Source organism: Oncorhynchus masou, chromosome 18, assembly GCF_036934945.1.
Source record: "Oncorhynchus masou masou isolate Uvic2021 chromosome 18, UVic_Omas_1.1, whole genome shotgun sequence".
Lineage (NCBI taxonomy): Eukaryota > Metazoa > Chordata > Actinopteri > Salmoniformes > Salmonidae > Oncorhynchus > Oncorhynchus masou.
The window spans coordinates 54,917,315-54,934,049 of record NC_088229.1 but is presented as its reverse complement, the minus strand read 5'-3'; the positions used below and the strand labels follow the sequence as shown (position 1 = coordinate 54,934,049).

At 45.2% G+C, this 16,735-nt stretch overlaps 5 non-coding genes across 5 annotated transcripts; 2 read left to right on the top strand and 3 right to left on the bottom strand.

Moving 5' to 3' along the window:
• Positions 1–5,204: 5,204 nt before the first annotated feature.
• trnak-cuu (transfer RNA lysine (anticodon CUU)) lies at positions 5,205–5,277 on the bottom strand. The gene has a single exon. It is a non-coding gene; the product is annotated as a tRNA-Lys (tRNA).
• Positions 5,278–14,542: 9,265 nt separating this feature from the next.
• On the bottom strand, positions 14,543–14,615 carry trnak-uuu (transfer RNA lysine (anticodon UUU)). Its single transcript has one exon. It is a non-coding gene; the product is annotated as a tRNA-Lys (tRNA).
• Positions 14,616–14,780: 165 nt separating this feature from the next.
• trnaw-cca (transfer RNA tryptophan (anticodon CCA)) lies at positions 14,781–14,852 on the top strand. The gene has a single exon. It is a non-coding gene; the product is annotated as a tRNA-Trp (tRNA).
• Positions 14,853–15,744: 892 nt separating this feature from the next.
• On the bottom strand, positions 15,745–15,817 carry trnak-uuu (transfer RNA lysine (anticodon UUU)). Its single transcript has one exon. It is a non-coding gene; the product is annotated as a tRNA-Lys (tRNA).
• A 164-nt stretch (positions 15,818–15,981) lies between these two features.
• Positions 15,982–16,053, top strand: trnaw-cca (transfer RNA tryptophan (anticodon CCA)). The gene has a single exon. It is a non-coding gene; the product is annotated as a tRNA-Trp (tRNA).
• The last annotated feature ends 682 nt before the right edge of the window (positions 16,054–16,735 follow it).

Genomic DNA, 16,735 nt, shown 5'->3' with positions numbered 1-16,735 from the left:
ATAAATAAATAAAACATGGGTGTTAGCAGCTGTACATGTTGCACCAGTTTCTTTCATAGCCCTCAAGAAATAAACACTTGGGGATTTGAGTTTTAACACACCTTTTTCTGTTTTGGGTCAGGATGGATGTCGAGAAGGGCAAGATTGAGGACACGGGAGGCAGCGGCGGCTCCTACTCCATCAAGACCCAGTTCAACTCGGAGGAGCAGTGGACCAAGGCGCTCAAGTTCATGTTGACCAACCTCAAGTGGGGCCTGGCGTGGGTGTCGTCTCAGTTTTACAACCGATAGAGGAGGAGAATGAGACTCACCCTGGGTGTTCGCCTTGACCCTTCTAAAACCACCATTTCGTCACAATGTGTGATTCTCTAAAGTTCTTCTTCTACAATGCTCTCCTTGCTTCCCTGTGATGTTTTGAGAGGGTGGGGAGAAGACTGGAGGAAGGACTTTTGAGATTCACCACTGGTGTGAGTTCCAATCCAATAAGTCTTGTTTCCTTATTTGATTTCCATATTGACCATATGAAAGGACAAGATAAAAACTGTTCAATTGTACACATTCAAATCCATCTAGAGTCGTAGGTGTTATGAAGGGAGCTATCTGATACTTTTGGAGCACATTCCAGGTTTGAGTCCTTAGTAGCTAAGTGGCTTCTGGTTGTGTCTTTTCCTTCATATGCATATATCTTATGACACTGGATAGGTGAAAGCTGTTGTTTCAAATTGACCTGTTAAATTCTTATAGATCAATACACATGAAGGGAAGGAGAGAAGGACACATTGAACTACTGAGATGCAGCACTGGAATGGGTTCTTATGTATCACGTGCTTCTTACTGTGCTCCAGAAGCAATACTGGAGAGTCATGTATCTGGTTTTGTGACTATTTTTCTTCAATTGGTTTGTGTCTTTCTGGTTCAACTCCACTTGCCCCAGAAAAATTTACACTTAATATGTTTTAATAGTTTTTCTTCTTACTGTACTGACAAGGTAAAGATGGTTTAATTTCACCATGCGTTGGAACAGCATTGGAACGTTTGCACCAAGTGTCTACCGAAAGCTTTGGGGTCGGGATTATGCTGGCTTTTGTTCATTGGCAAATTCAACAAGGCAATCCTTTTACTACAAGTGACTTCTTGGTGTAGATTTAAATGTAGACAAGGAGGCCTGTGGCAGTATTTAATGCCCATATCACTATATGATTTGGTTTTTCAGGTTCATTACACATATGAAAATGCCAATAATGGACCCACACAGAACGCCTTATGTAAAAGGATATTTCTAATTCTAACATTTGTATAAAAAAAAGGTAATCAAAATGTATAGGCAGATTGATTGATTGATTGATTACGTAAGTATTCAACCTCCTGAGTCAATACATGTTAAAATCACCCTTGGCAGCGATTACAGCTGAGAGTCTTTCTGGGTAAGTCTCTAAATGCTTTGCACACCAGGATTGCATGTTAGTCTTCAAGCTCTGTCAAGTTGGTTGTTGATCATTGCTACAAAGCCACTTATGTCTTGCCATAGAATTTCAAGCCAATTTAACTTGTTGTTAATCCAGCCGCCATGTCAGATTTCAAAAAGGCTTTAAGGTGAAAGCAAACCATGCGATTATCTGATGACAGCGCTCAGCACACAAAACATTGCAAACAGTTAGCAGCCAAGTAGATTAGTCACAAAAGTCAGAAATAGCAATAAAATTAATCACTTACCTTTGATGATCTTCATATGGTTGCACTCACAAGACTCCCAGTTACACAATAAATGTTTGTTTTGTTCAATAAAGTCCCTCTTTATATCCAAAAAACTCAATTTTGTTGGCATGTTTTGTTCAGTAATTCAATGGCTCAAATGCAGTCACAAAGAGGCAGACGACAATTCCAAATAGTATCCGTAAAGTTCGTAGAAACATGTCAAACGATGTTTATAATCAAACCTCAGGTTGTTTTTTAGCCTAAATAATCAATCATATTTCAACCGGACAATAGCATTGTCAATATAAAAGAAAAACAATTAAGGCACGCTCTCGGGAATGCGCACCAAACAGGTTGGGGACTTTCCATTGGCCTCTCATTGAAACTGCTCATTCTCCCTCATTTTTCAGAATAAAGGCCTGAAATAATGTCTAAAGACATGATTACTTCCGGTGCCGACAGAGATGGCCGCCTCGCTTCGCGTTCCTAGTAAATTATGCAGTTTTTAGTTTTTTACGTGTTATTTCTTACATTAGTACCCCAGGTCATCTTAGGTTTCATTACATGCAGTCGAGAAGAAATACTGAATATAAGATCAGCGTCAACTCACCATCAGTACGACCAAGAATATGACTTTCGCGAAGCGGATCCTGTGTTCTGCCTTTCAACCAGGACAACGGAATGGATCCCAGCCGGCGACCCAAAATAACGACTTCGTAAAAGAGGGAAATGGGGCGGTCTTCTGGTCAGACTACGAAGACGGGCACATCGTGCACCACTCCCTATCATTCTTCTCGCCAATGTCCAGTCTCTTGACAACAAGGTTGATGAAATCCGAGCAAGGGTAGCATTCCAGAGGGACATCAGAGACTGTAACGTTCTTTGCTTCACGGAAACTTGGCTCACTGGAGAGACGCTGTCGGAGGCGGTGCAGCCAGGGGTTTCTCCACGCATCGCGCCGACAGAAACAAACACCTTTCTGGTAAGAAGAGGGGCGGGGGCGTATGCCTTATGGCTAACGAGACGTGGTGTGATCACAGAAACATACAGGAACTCAAATCCTTCTGTTCACCTGATTTAGAATTCCTCACAATCAAATGTAGACCGCATTATCTACCAAGAGAATTCTCTTCGATTATAATCACAGCCGTATATATTCCCCCCCAAGCAGACACATCTATGGCTCTGAACAAACTTTATTTGACTCTTTGCAAACTGGAATCCATACATCCTGAGCCTGCATTCATTGAAGCTGGGGATTTTAACAAGGCTAATCTGAAAACAAGACTCCCTAAATTGTATCAGCATATCGATTGCACTACCAGGGCTGGCAAAACCTTGGATCATTGTTATTCTAACTTCCGCGACGCATATAAGGCCCTGCCTCGCCCTCCTTTCGTAAAAGCTGACCACGACTCCATTTTGCTGATCCCTGCCTACAGACAGAAACTAAAACAAGAAGCTCCCACGCTGAGGTCTGTCCAACGCTGGTCCAACCAAGCTGATTCCACACTCCAAGACTGCTTCCATCACGTGGACTGGGACATGTTTCGTATTGCGTCAGACAACAACATTGACGAATACGCTGATTCGGTGTGCGAGTTCATTCAAACGTGCGTTGAAGATGTCGTTCCCATAGCAACGATTAAAACATTCCCTAACCAGAAACTGTGGATTGATGGCAGCATTCGCGTGAAACTGAAAGCGCGAACCACTGCTTTTAATCAGGGCAAGGTGACTGGTAACATGATCGAATACAAACAGTGCAGCTATTGCCTCCGCAAGGCTATCAAACAAGCTAAGCGTCAGTATAGAGACAAAGTAGAATCTCAATTCAACGGCTCAGACACAAGAGGTATGTGGCAGGGTCTACAATCAATCACGGACTACAAGAAGAAAACCAGCCCAGTCACGGACCAGGATGTCTTGCTCCCAGGCAGACTAAATAACTTTTTTGCCCGCTTTGAGGACATTACAGTGCCACTGACACGGCCTGCAACGAAAACATGCGGTCTCTCCTTCACTGCAGCCGAGGTGAGTAAAACATTTAAACGTGTTAACCCTCGCAAGGCTGCAGGCCCAGACGGCATCCCCAGCCGCGCCCTCAGAGCATGCGCAGACCAGCTGGCTGGTGTGTTTACGGACATATTCAATCAATCCCTATGCCCGTCTGCTGTTCCCACATGCTTCAAGAGGGCCACCATTGTTCCTGTTCCCAAGAAAGCTAAGGTAACTGAGCTAAACGACTACCGCTCCGTAGAACTCACTTCCGTCATCATGAAGTGCTTTGAGAGACTAATCAAGGACCATATCACCTCCACCCTACCTAACACCCGAGACCCACTCGAATTTGCTTACCGCCCAAATAGGTCCACAGACGACGCAATCTCAACCACCCAGCTCTGTTTTTGATTATTTTCATACACCTAACCTGCCGGGCAGAGGCAAGTGCTGGCGAGGGGGCATTGTCAGATGGTACAGTTACCCAGAGAATCAGGTCTTCATTCCAAACGATACAGTAATCAAATTCTGAACTAGGCATCCCCTCCAAAGAATACATTGTACAAGACCTTGTGGCGCAAAGGTTGCACGTCTGACTCCAGATCAGAAAGTTGTGTGTTCAAATCACGTCGTGGTCAGTGATTTTACGTGTGTAATCTCTGCCTTCTTTACACAGTGAAATCAATGAATCAGCACAAGAACCAATGTGGCTTTACAGAAACCACCAAACCAATGCTGCTTATGATGACAATTGTCTCTCACAGAAGCATGGCACACTGCAAATTCCTAAATCAGATGATGCTGTGTGATTGACAGACTTCAATCAGTCTTCGAACAGGGAGTTGAACTTCTTTTGGCTTGGAGGCAGTATTTCGGCGTATGGATGAGAAGCGTGCCCTGTTACTCAGGCCCAGAAGCTCAGATATGCATATAATTGGTAGATGTGGACATAAAACACTCAAAAGTTTCCAAAACTATTAAAATCCTGTCTGTGAGTATAGCAGAACTGATACGGAAGGCGAAAACCTGAGGAAAATCATCCAGCAAGTGGGATTTTTTTTGATGTGGGTAGTTTTCAAATGAATGCCTATTGAGTTTCGAATGGGTTCGGACCCAGATTGCAGTTCCTATGGCTTCCACTAGATGTTAACAGTCTTTAGACATTGTTTCAGGCTTCTTTTCTGAAAAATTAAGAAGAACAAGACCTTTCTGTCAGTGCTTAGGAAGCATGCAGTGCTGGTTTAGGAGCATGACCTAGTGCACACCCTTCGTTGTTTTTCCTTTCTATTGAATACGCTATTGTCCGGTTTAAATATTATCGATTATTAAGACAATCGACAAGCTGTGGATTCATTTTAACATGGTTTGACAAACTTTATTGGTACAATCAGGATGTCTTCAGACTAAGCTGTTTTGGCTCTGGGAGTGTTTTGTCCACTGGTCAAACATGTCATGGAAATTGTAAGTTCAGAAAGACAGCATAGTGAAGAAATGTGAACATGAAAGCATTGCCCAAACAGGGACTTGAACCCTGGACCCTCAGATTAAGAGTCTGATACTCTACCGACTGAGCTATCCGGGCTCTGCTCTTGCTTATTTTCATACACCTATCCTGCCGGGCAGAGGCACGCGCTGACGAGAGGGCATTGTCAGATGGTACAGTTCCCCACAGAACCAGGTCTTCATTCCAAATGATACAGTCAACGAGATCTGAACTAGGTATACCCTCAAAACAAGATATTGTTCAAGACCTCGTGGCGCAAAGGTAGCGGGTCTGACTCCAGATCAGATGGTTGTGTGTGCAAATCACGTTGTGGTCAGGGAGTTTATGTGTGCAATCTCTGACTTCTTCACACAGCGAAGTCAATGAATCAGCACAAGAACAAATGTGGCTCTACAGAAACCACCAAACCAATGCTGCTTACGATGACAATTGTCTCTCACAGAAGCATGGCACACTGCAAATTCCTAAATCAGATGATGTTGTGTGATTGACAGACTTTAATCAGTCTTCGAACAGGGAGTTGAAGTTCTTTTGGCTTGGAGGCAGAATTTCGGCATATGGATGAGAAGCGTGCCCTGTTACTCAGGCCCAGAAGCTCAGATATGCATATAATTGGTAGATGTGAATATAAAACACTGTAAACTTTCAAAAACTGTTCAAATCTTGTCTGTGAGTATAACAGAACAGATACGGCAGGAGAAAACCTAAGGTAAGGGAATAACCCCCTGAAATGGACAAAAATGAATGGGAAAACATTGGCATAGGGAAAACCATGTACACGATGGCCAATACCACCCAAATCGGCATTGATTCATGCAAAATGTTTTTCAAATGCCATATGGCAATTGCCAGTTGTAACACTTCAAAAATCCAACAGGTGGCGTGTGCGCTCCACCGTGGTTTTTCATATAGGAAATGGACCCCATGTCAACATCCAAAAGCCACATTTTGAAAAAATAAATTTTTTGTCAAAAACTTATCAACCCTTAAAAAAGTGCTTTCTGGACCGTTTTTCGAAATTCTTTCGAATTTTGTGTCAATTACACACATATAAGAACTGTATCAACATACTTTAGTCATATTTTATTATCATAATTATTTTTTATTTTTTTTACTTGTGCATTAGGCATATGTTTTCTCCATTTGGAATATGATTTCATAGGAAGTCAAAAGTCAAAAATAGCTAAATTTTATAAAAAACTTCACACACCCTTAAAAAGTGCTTTCTGGACCGTTTTTCGAAATTCTTTCGAATTTTATGTAAATTACACACATATAAGAACTGTATCAACATACTTTAGTCATATTTTATTATCATCATTTTTATTTTATTTTTTTACCTGTGCATAAGGCATATGCTAGCCAGCTATTGTCGTTCTTTTAACGTAACGTAACGCAATCAACACTGCTAGCTGGCTAACTAGCCCCCGAATAGCAGCACTGTAGAAACTATTACACTCGACGGAACGACTTGATTAGTGTAGTGTCAACATCGCAGTCACTGCCAGCTAGCCTACAAAGTCAACAACGCAGCCACTGCCAGCTAGCCTACTCCAGCAGTACTGTATCATTTCAATCATTTTAGTCAATAAGATTCTTGCTACGTAAGCTTAACTTTCTGAACATTCGAGACGTGTAGTCCACTTGTCATTCCAATCTCCTTTGCATTAGCGTAGCCTCTTCTGTAGCCTGTCAACTATGTGTCTATCTATCCCTGTTCTCTCCTCTCTGCACAGACCATACAAACGCTCCACACCGCGTGGCCGCGGCCACCCTAATCTGGTGGTCCCAGCGCGCACGACCCACGTGGAGTTCCAGGTCTCCGGTAGCCTCTGGAACTGCCGATCTGCGGCCAACAAGGCAGAGTTCATCTCAGCCTATGCCTCCCTCCAGTCCCTCGACTTCTTGGCACTGACGGAAACATGGATCACCACAGATAACACTGCTACTCCTACTGCTCTCTCTTCGTCCGCCCACGTGTTCTCGCACACCCCGAGAGCTTCTGGTCAGCGGGGTGGTGGCACCGGGATCCTCATCTCTCCCAAGTGGTCATTCTCTCTTTCTCCCCTTACCCATCTGTCTATCGCCTCCTTTGAATTCCATGCTGTCACAGTTACCAGCCCTTTCAAGCTTAACATCCTTATCATTTATCGCCCTCCAGGTTCCCTCGGAGAGTTCATCAATGAGCTTGATGCCTTGATAAGCTCCTTTCCTGAGGACGGCTCACCTCTCACAGTCCTGGGCGACTTTAACCTCCCTACGTCTACCTTTGACTCATTCCTCTCTGCCTCCTTCTTTCCACTCCTCTCCTCTTTTGACCTCACCCTCTCACCTTCCCCCCTACTCACAAGGCAGGCAATACGCTCGACCTCATCTTTACTAGATGCTGTTCTTCCACTAACCTCATTGCAACTCCCCTCCAAGTCTCCGACCACTACCTTGTATCCTTTTCCCTCTCGCTCTCATCCAACACTTCCCACACTGCCCCTACTCGGATGGTATCGCGCCGTCCCAACCTTCGCTCTCTCTCCCCGCTACTCTCTCCTCTTCCATCCTATCATCTCTTCCCTCTGCTCATACCTTCTCCAACCTATCTCCTGATTCTGCCTCCTCAACCCTCCTCTCTTCCCTTTCTGCATCCTTTGACTCTCTATGTCCCCTATCCTCCAGGCCGGCTCGGTCCTCCCCTCCCGCTCCGTGGCTCGACGACTCATTGCGAGCTCACAGAACAGAGCTCCGGGCAGCCGAGCGGAAATGGAGGAAAACTCGCCTCCCTGCGGACCTGGCATCCTTTCACTCCCTCCTCTCTACATTTTCCTCCTCTGTCTCTGCTGCTAAAGCCACTTTCTACCACTCTAAATTCCAAGCATCTGCCTCTAACCCTAGGAAGCTCTTTGCCACCTTCTCCTCCCTCCTGATTCCTCCTCCCCCTCCCCCCTCCTCCCTCTCTGCAGATGACTTCGTCAACCATTTTGAAAAGAAGGTCGACGACATCCGATCCTCGTTTGCTAAGTCAAACGACACCGCTGGTTCTGCTCACACTGCCCTACCCTGTGCTCTGACCTCTTTCTCCCCTCTCTCTACAGATGAAATCTCGCTTCTTGTGACGGCCGGCCACCCAACAACCTGCCCGCTTGACCCTATCCCCTCCTCTCTTCTCCAGACCATTTCCGGAGACCTTCTCCCTTACCTCACCTCGCTCATCAACTCATCCCTGACCGCTGGCTACGTCCCTTCCGTCTTCAAGAGAGCGAGAGTTGCACCCCTTCTGAAAAAACCTACACTCGATCCCTCCGATGTCAACAACTACAGACCAGTATCCCTTCTTTCTTTTCTCTCCAAAACTCTTGAACGTGCCGTCCTTGGCCAGCTCTCCCGCTATCTCTCTCAGAATGACCTTCTTGATCCAAATCAGTCAGGTTTCAAGACTAGTCATTCAACTGAGACTGCTCTTCTCTGTATCACGGAGGCGCTCCGCACTGCTAAAGCTAACTCTCTCTCCTCTGCTCTCATCCTTCTAGACCTATCGGCTGCCTTCGATACTGTGAACCATCAGATCCTCCTCTCCACCCTCTCCGAGTTGGGCATCTCCGGTGCGGCCCACGCTTGGATGGCGTCCTACCTGACAGGTCGCTCCTACCAGGTGGCGTGGCGAGAATCTGTCTCCTCGCCACGCGCTCTCACCACTGGTGTCCCCCAGGGCTCTGTTCTAGGCCCTCTCCTATTCTCGCTATACACCAAGTCACTTGGCTCTGTCATAACCTCACATGGTCTCTCCTATCATTGCTATGCAGACGACACACAATTAATCTTCTCCTTTCCCCCTTCTGATGACCAGGTGGCGAATCGCATCTCTGCATGTCTGGCAGACATATCAGTGTGGATGACGGATCACCACCTCAAGCTGAACCTCGGCAAGACGGAGCTGCTCTTCCTCCCGGGGAAGGACTGCCCGTTCCATGATCTCGCCATCACGGTTGACAACTCCATTGTGTCCTCCTCCCAGAGCGCTAAGAACCTTGGCGTGATCCTGGACAACACCCTGTCGTTCTCAACCAACATCATGGCGGTGGCCCGTTCCTGTAGGTTCATGCTCTACAACATCCGCAGAGTACGACCCTGCCTCACACAGGAAGCGGCGCAGGTCCTAATCCAGGCACTTGTCATCTCCCGTCTGGATTACTGCAACTCGCTGTTGGCTGGGCTCCCTGCCTGTGCCATTAAACCCCTACAACTCATCCAGAACGCCGCAGCCCGTCTGGTGTTCAACCTTCCCAAGTTCTCTCACGTCACCCCGCTCCTCCGCTCTCTCCACTGGCTTCCAGTTGAAGCTCGCATCCGCTACAAGACCATGGTGCTTGCCTACAGAGCTGTGAGGGGAACGGCACCGCAGTACCTCCAGGCTCTGATCAGGCCCTACACCCAAACAAGGGCACTGCGTTCATCCACCTCTGGCCTGCTCGCCTCCCTACCACTGAGGAAGTACAGTTCCCGCTCAGCCCAGTCAAAACTGTTCGCTGCTCTGGCCCCCAATGGTGGAACAAACTCCCTCACGACGCCAGGACAGCGGAGTCAGTCACCACCTTCCGGAGACACCTGAAACCCCACCTCTTCAAGGAATACCTAGGATAGGATAAGTAATCCTTCTCACCCCCCCTCCTTAAATGATTTAGATGCACTATTGTAAAGTGGCTGTTCCACTGGATGTCAGAAGGTGAATTCACCAATTTGTAAGTCGCTCTGGATAAGAGCGTCTGCTAAATGACTTAAATGTAAATGTAATATGTTTTGTGGGGGCCAAATGTCATAAGAAATTTGACATGCTCAAAAATCCTGCAGAAATGCAAAATTGACTGGCCTGATGAACTCGGGATGGCCGGGCAGTGATTGTTGTTCCTTTCCATCACTCGTGGTGTTGATTTCATCATGTCCATTTGGTGATGTTTTCTCACTTTTGGTCATTCACCATCACGAATTTGTCATGCTATAAAAATCGTGCAGGAATGCAAAATTGACTGGCCCGATGAACTCGGGATGGCTGGGCAGTGATTCTGGTACCTCTCCATCGCTCGTTAGGGTTGATTTCAGAATGTCACTTTTGGTGATGGTACCTCACTGTTTAAACATATTGCAAATGTTTTCTCACTTTTACAAAGTCACTGTGCATTTGCAATATGGTTCAATGGGCATTCACCATCACAAATTTGTCATGCTATAAAAATCGTGCAGGAATGCAAAATTGACTGGCCCGATGAACTCGGGATGGCTGGGCAGTGATTCTGGTACCTCTCCATCGCTCGTTAGGGTTGATTTCAGAATGTCACTTTTGGTGATGGTACCTCACTGTTTAAACATATTGCAAATGGACAAGAGTCACCAGCAAGTCACCGTCCATCAGTCAATTTGATATCATTCTGACACCAAACTGATACAAACTGACACCAAACCCACTTTTCCCAACTCGTTTAGTAGCCAAGTATCACATACTTCACGGCTGGCCCAAAATTCACAACGCCTTCGGTTCAAACCATTAAAAAAACCATAAAACACGTAGTTACGTTCTAGCTGCGGGTCCATTTCTTGTGTTATGTGTAGGCCTAGCTGAGGCGACCCCGAATCCCAAGTTTCGGCTCGATAGGTCATTTGGTGTCCGAGCAAAACCCTAATTGGTGCTGAAAATCCACTTTTTTCCATGACTTGCTACGGGGTCCTTGAATGAGCTATCGGACAGAAACGTTGGGTTCTGTCTCTATGGGCCGAGACAGTCACAATGCACCTAGTCCTGTGACTCTGAGACATTTCTAAATGTCAACATTTTCGTGATGCAAAAATGAATTGAAGTCATTGCAAATGTACGAGGCTGTTTCTCGGTCCTTCTCGAGCGACGTAACTCACCACACACTATCGACCTGAGGTCTAGAACAGGATTCTAAAGTTTCGGAACTCTAGGTCTGACGGTTCTTTAAAAGTTCTAACAAGGTTAACTAATGCAGGGAGTGTATGTCTCTACGCACCCCAATGGGTCCCTCCTTCCAAGCTGTGTATGTGTGTGATTTAGATTTCCTTTGAAATTTTATGGGAAAAATGACTGATTTACAGTTCATGGGGGTTGCCTAATCACATATATGAAGTTTTGGAAAGATCTGATTTTTTTAACCCTCCAAACAGCCCATGAGACACCAATTATGGCACTTCCGGTTGGCACAGGAAGCTATAACTCACCACACAACCTCATTGGGGTATTCTATTACAGAATCCTGAGATTTACACAGGGTTGAATGCACTATGTCTATCAAACTGCAGGCAGGTTATGGATATACACTGTTAGGGCGATTTTAACCACGTCCAGTTGGTCCAGGAAGCTTAGAATCGAAACAGGTAGACCTTATAGTGGCCTGATGGACTGGTACCGAAGACAGGTTCATAAGGCATTCATAACGCATATAAGCTCCAGGTTGAATTTAGGGGAGCAGGCAATGTATTCCTATGGGGAGAGATATCATTGTATTCTATGAGATCAAAAAACCCTGTTTTACTGTTAAGGGTTAATGCCACACGGTCAAGGTTAGGCTTGCACGGATCGAAAGGACCTTAGGAACATTCCTGTCGTTGAATTGTCTTTCTAAACCTAACGGTTCCGCCGCTGTCACCCAAAATCAAATGACGTTGTGGTGCAGGCTTAATTTTGGGCCTACTTTTCTAATGTTCGCTGCTCTCAGACCGAGCGAGCTACGGTCAAGCGGGATATCTCGTTGAACTCGGCACGGCCTAGGGATTATGTTTATGCCATTGCCCGCTCTCTGTGTCTTTAGGCACCGCACTTTTTTACTCCATCCTTGCTGTGTGTGTGTGAGAGAGCTTTTCTTTGACATCTGCTGGGTGAAATGACTGATTTACAGTTCAGGAGGGTTACCTAGTCACACATATGAAGTTTTGGAGAGATGTGACTTTTCTAACCCTTCAAAACAGACAGTGTGACCCAATTAAAGGCACTTTCGGTTGGCACAGGAAGCTATAAGTAAACACATGTCTTGATTGACATAGACACTTACAGAATCCTGAGTTTTAAGTCTTTAAGTTGAGAATGACTGATCTACACAGGGTTGAATGCAGAGTCATTTTCACCTTTGCTGGTGATGTACATCCAAATACCTTTTGGGTGAATTTAACCACTTCCGGTTGCTCCAGGAAGCTTAGAATCGACACAGGTAGACCTCATAGTGGTCTGATGGACTGTCATAGAAGACAGGTTCATAAGGCATTCATAACCCACATGGCTTCAGGTTGAATTTAGAGGTGAAGGCAATGTATTCCTATGGGGAGAGAAGTCAATGCAAACTGTTTGATGTAAACACCTTCTTTTAACTGTGAAGGGTTAATGCCACACGGTCAAGGTTAGGCTTGCACAGATCAGGAGGACCTTAGGAACATTCCTGTGTTTGAATTGTCCTTCTAAACCTAACGGTTCCGCCGCTGTCACCCAAAATCAAATGACGTTGTGGTGCAGGCTTCATTTTGGGCCTACTTTTCTCATGGTCGCTGCGCTCAGACCGAATGATACGGTCAAGCGGGGCGTCTCGTTGTACTCGGCACAGTCTGGACACTATGGTGATGCCATTTTTTGTGTTGATTTTGGTGATGGTCCCTCTCCGCTTAAACATATTGCAAATGCACAAAAGTCAACTAGCAAGTCAGTGTCCATCAGTCAATTAGATGTCATTCTGACACCAAACTGATACCAATTGACACCAAAACCACTTTTTCCAACTCATTTAGAAGCCAACTATCACATATGTCAGAGCAGGCCCATAATTCAAAATCAGCGCCTTTAGTTTAAAACATAATAAAAACGTAAAACACATAGTTACGTTCTAGCTGCGGGTCCAGTTCGGACATTATGTGTAGTCCTATGTGAGGACCCCGAATCCCGGTTTGCTATAGGTCCTTCGGTGCCCAAGTAAAACCCTAATTGGTGCTGAAAATCCACTTTTTTCCATGCCTTGCTATGGGGTCCTTGAATGAGCTATCGGACAGAAACGTTGGGGTCCGTGTCTATGGGCCGAGCCGGTTTCAATGCACCTAGTCTTGTGTCTCTGAGACTTTTCTAAATGTCGCCATTTTCGTAATGGTCAAAATGAAGTGAAGTCATTGCAAATGTACGAGGCTGTTTCTCGGTCCGAGAACCTTCTAGAGCCACCTAACTCACCACGCACTATCGACCTGAGGTCTAGAACAGGTTTCTAAAGTTTCGGAACTCGAGGTCTGACGGTTCTTTTTTAGCTCGAACAAAGCTAACTATTGGAGGCAGTGTCAGTCTCTACGCACCCCAATACGTCCCTCCTTCCAAGTTGTGTATCTGTGTGATTTAGTTTTCCGTTGAATTTTTATGGGAAAAATGACTGATTTACAGTTCGTGGGGGTTGCCTAATCACACATATGAAGTTTTGGACAGATCTGATTTTTGTAACCCTTCCAAACAGCCCCTGAGACACCAGTTATGGCACTTCCGGTTGGCACAGGAAGCTATAAGTCAACACATATCCTTATTGGGGTATGCTTTTACAGAATCCTGAGTTTTAAGTCTTTACGTTAAGAATTGACTGATTTACACAGGGTTCAATGCACTATGTCTATCAAATTGCAGGCAGGGTATGGATATACACTTTCAGGGTGATTTTAAGCACTTCCGGTTGGTCCAGGAAGCTTAGAATCGACACAGGTAGACCTCATAGTGTCTTGATGGACTGTCATCAAAGACAGGTTCATAAGGCATTCATAACCCACATAGGCCTCAGGTTGAATTTAGAGGAGCAGGCAATGTATTCCTAAGGGGAGAGAAGTCAATGCAAACTGTTTGATGTAAACACCTTATTTTAACTGTGAAGGGTTAATGCCACACGGTCAAGGTTAGGCTTGCACGGATCGGGGGGACCTTAGGAACGTACCTGAGGTTGAATTGTGTTTCTCACCCTAATGGTTCTCTCACTGTCACCCAAAAGCAAATTACATTGTGGTGCAGGCTTCATTTTGGACCTACTTTTCTAATGGTCGCTGCGCTTAGACCGAGCGAGCTACTTTCAAGCGGGATATCTCGTTGAACTCGGCACGGCCTTGGGATTATGGTAATGCTTATCGATTATTAAGACAATCGACAACCTGAGGATTCATTTTAACATGGTTTGACATGTTTCGACAAACTCTATCGGTACTATGAGGATGTCTTCAGACTAAGCTGTTTCGGCTCTAAAGGTGCTTTGTCCACAGGTCGGACATGTCATGGAAAGTCAAGGAAAATGCAAGTTCAGAAAGACAGCGAAGTGAAGAAATGTGAACATTAAAGCATCGCCCGAACAGGGACTTGAACCCTGGACCCTCAGATTAAAAGTCTGATGCTCTACCGACTGAGCTATCCGGGCTCTGCTTTTGCTTATTTTCATACACCTATCCTGCCGGGCAGAGGCACGTGCTGACGAGGAGGCATTTTCAGATGGTACAGTTCCCCAGAGAACCAGGTCTTCATTCCAAATGATACAGTCAACGAAATCTGAACTAGGCATACCCTCTAAAAAAACACTGTACAAGACCTCGTGGCGCAAAGGTAGCGCGTCTGACTCCAGATCAGAAGGTTGCGTGTTCAAATCACGTCGTGGTCAGAGATTTTATGTGTGCAGTCTCTGACTTCTTTCCACAGCGAAGTCAATGAATCAGCACAAGAACCGATGTGGCTTTACAGAAACCACTGAAGCAATGCTGCTTCAGATGACAATTGTCTCTCACAGAAGCATGGCACACTGCAAATTCCTAAATCAGATGATGCTGTGTGATTGACAGACTTAAATCAGTCTTCAAACAGTGAGTTGAACTCCTTTTGGCTTGGAGGCAGTATTTCGGCATATGGATGAGAAGCGTGCCCTCTTACTCAGGCACAGAAGCTCGGATATGCATATACTTGGTAGATGTGGATATAAAACACTCTAAAGTTACCAAAACTGTGAAAATCCTGTCTGTGAGTATAACAGAACAGATAGGGCAGGCGAAAACCTGAGGAAAATCAATCCAGGAAGTGGGATTTTTTTTGATGTGGGTAGTTTTCAATTGAATGCCTATTGAGTGTCTAATGGGTTCGGACCCAGATTGCAGTTCCTATGGCTTCCACTAGATGTTAACAGTCTTTTGACATTGTTTCAGGCCTCTTTTCTGAAAAATTAAGAAGAACGAGACCTTTCTGTCAGTGCTTAGGAGGTATGCAGTGCTGGTTTGCGAGCGTGACCGAGTGCGCACCCTTCGTTGTTTTTCCTTTCTATTGAATACGCTATTGTCCGGTTGAAATATTATCGATTATTAAGACAATCGACAACCTGAGGATTCATTTTAACATGGTTTGACATGTTTCGACAAACTCTATCGGTACTATGAGGATGTCTTCAGACTAAGCTGTTTCGGCTCTAAAGGTGCTTTGTCCACAGGTCGGACATGTCATGGAAAGTCAAGGAAAATGCAAGTTCAGAAAGACAGCGAAGTGAAGAAATGTGAACATTAAAGCATCGCCCGAACAGGGACTTGAACCCTGGACCCTCAGATTAAAAGTCTGATGCTCTACCGACTGAGCTATCCGGGCTCTGCTTTTGCTTATTTTCATACACCTATCCTGCCGGGCAGAGGCACGTGCTGACGAGGAGGCATTTTCAGATGGTACAGTTCCCCAGAGAACCAGGTCTTCATTCCAAATGATACAGTCAACGAAATCTGAACTAGGCATACCCTCTAAAAAACACTGTACAAGACCTCGTGGCGCAAAGGTAGCGCGTCTGACTCCAGATCAGAAGGTTGCGTGTTCAAATCACGTCGTGGTCAGTGATTTTATGTGTGCAGTCTCTGACTTCTTTCCACAGCGAAGTCAATGAATCAGCACAAGAACCGATGTGGCTTTACAGAAACCACTGAAGCAATGCTGCTTCAGATGACAATTGTCTCTCACAGAAGCATGGCACACTGCAAATTCCTAAATCAGATGATGCTGTGTGATTGACAGACTTAAATCAGTCTTCAAACAGTGAGTTGAACTCCTTTTGGCTTGGAGGCAGTATTTCGGCATATGGATGAGAAGCGTGCCCTCTTACTCAGGCACAGAAGCTCGGATATGCATATACTTGGTAGATGTGGATATAAAACACTCTAAAGTTACCAAAACTGTGAAAATCCTGTCTGTGAGTATAACAGAACAGATAGGGCAGGCGAAAACCTGAGGAAAATCAATCCAGGAAGTGGGATTTTTTTGATGTGGGTAGTTTTCAATTGAATGCCTATTGAGTGTCTAATGGGTTCGGACCCAGATTGCAGTTCCTATGGCTTCCACTAGATGTTAACAGTCTTTTGACATTGTTTCAGGCCTCTTTTCTGAAAAATTAAGAAGAACGAGACCTTTCTGTCAGTGCTTAGGAGGTATGCAGTGCTGGTTTGCGAGCGTGACCGAGTGCGCACCCTTCGTTGTTTTTCCTTTCTATTGAATACGCTATTGTCCGGTTGAAATATTATC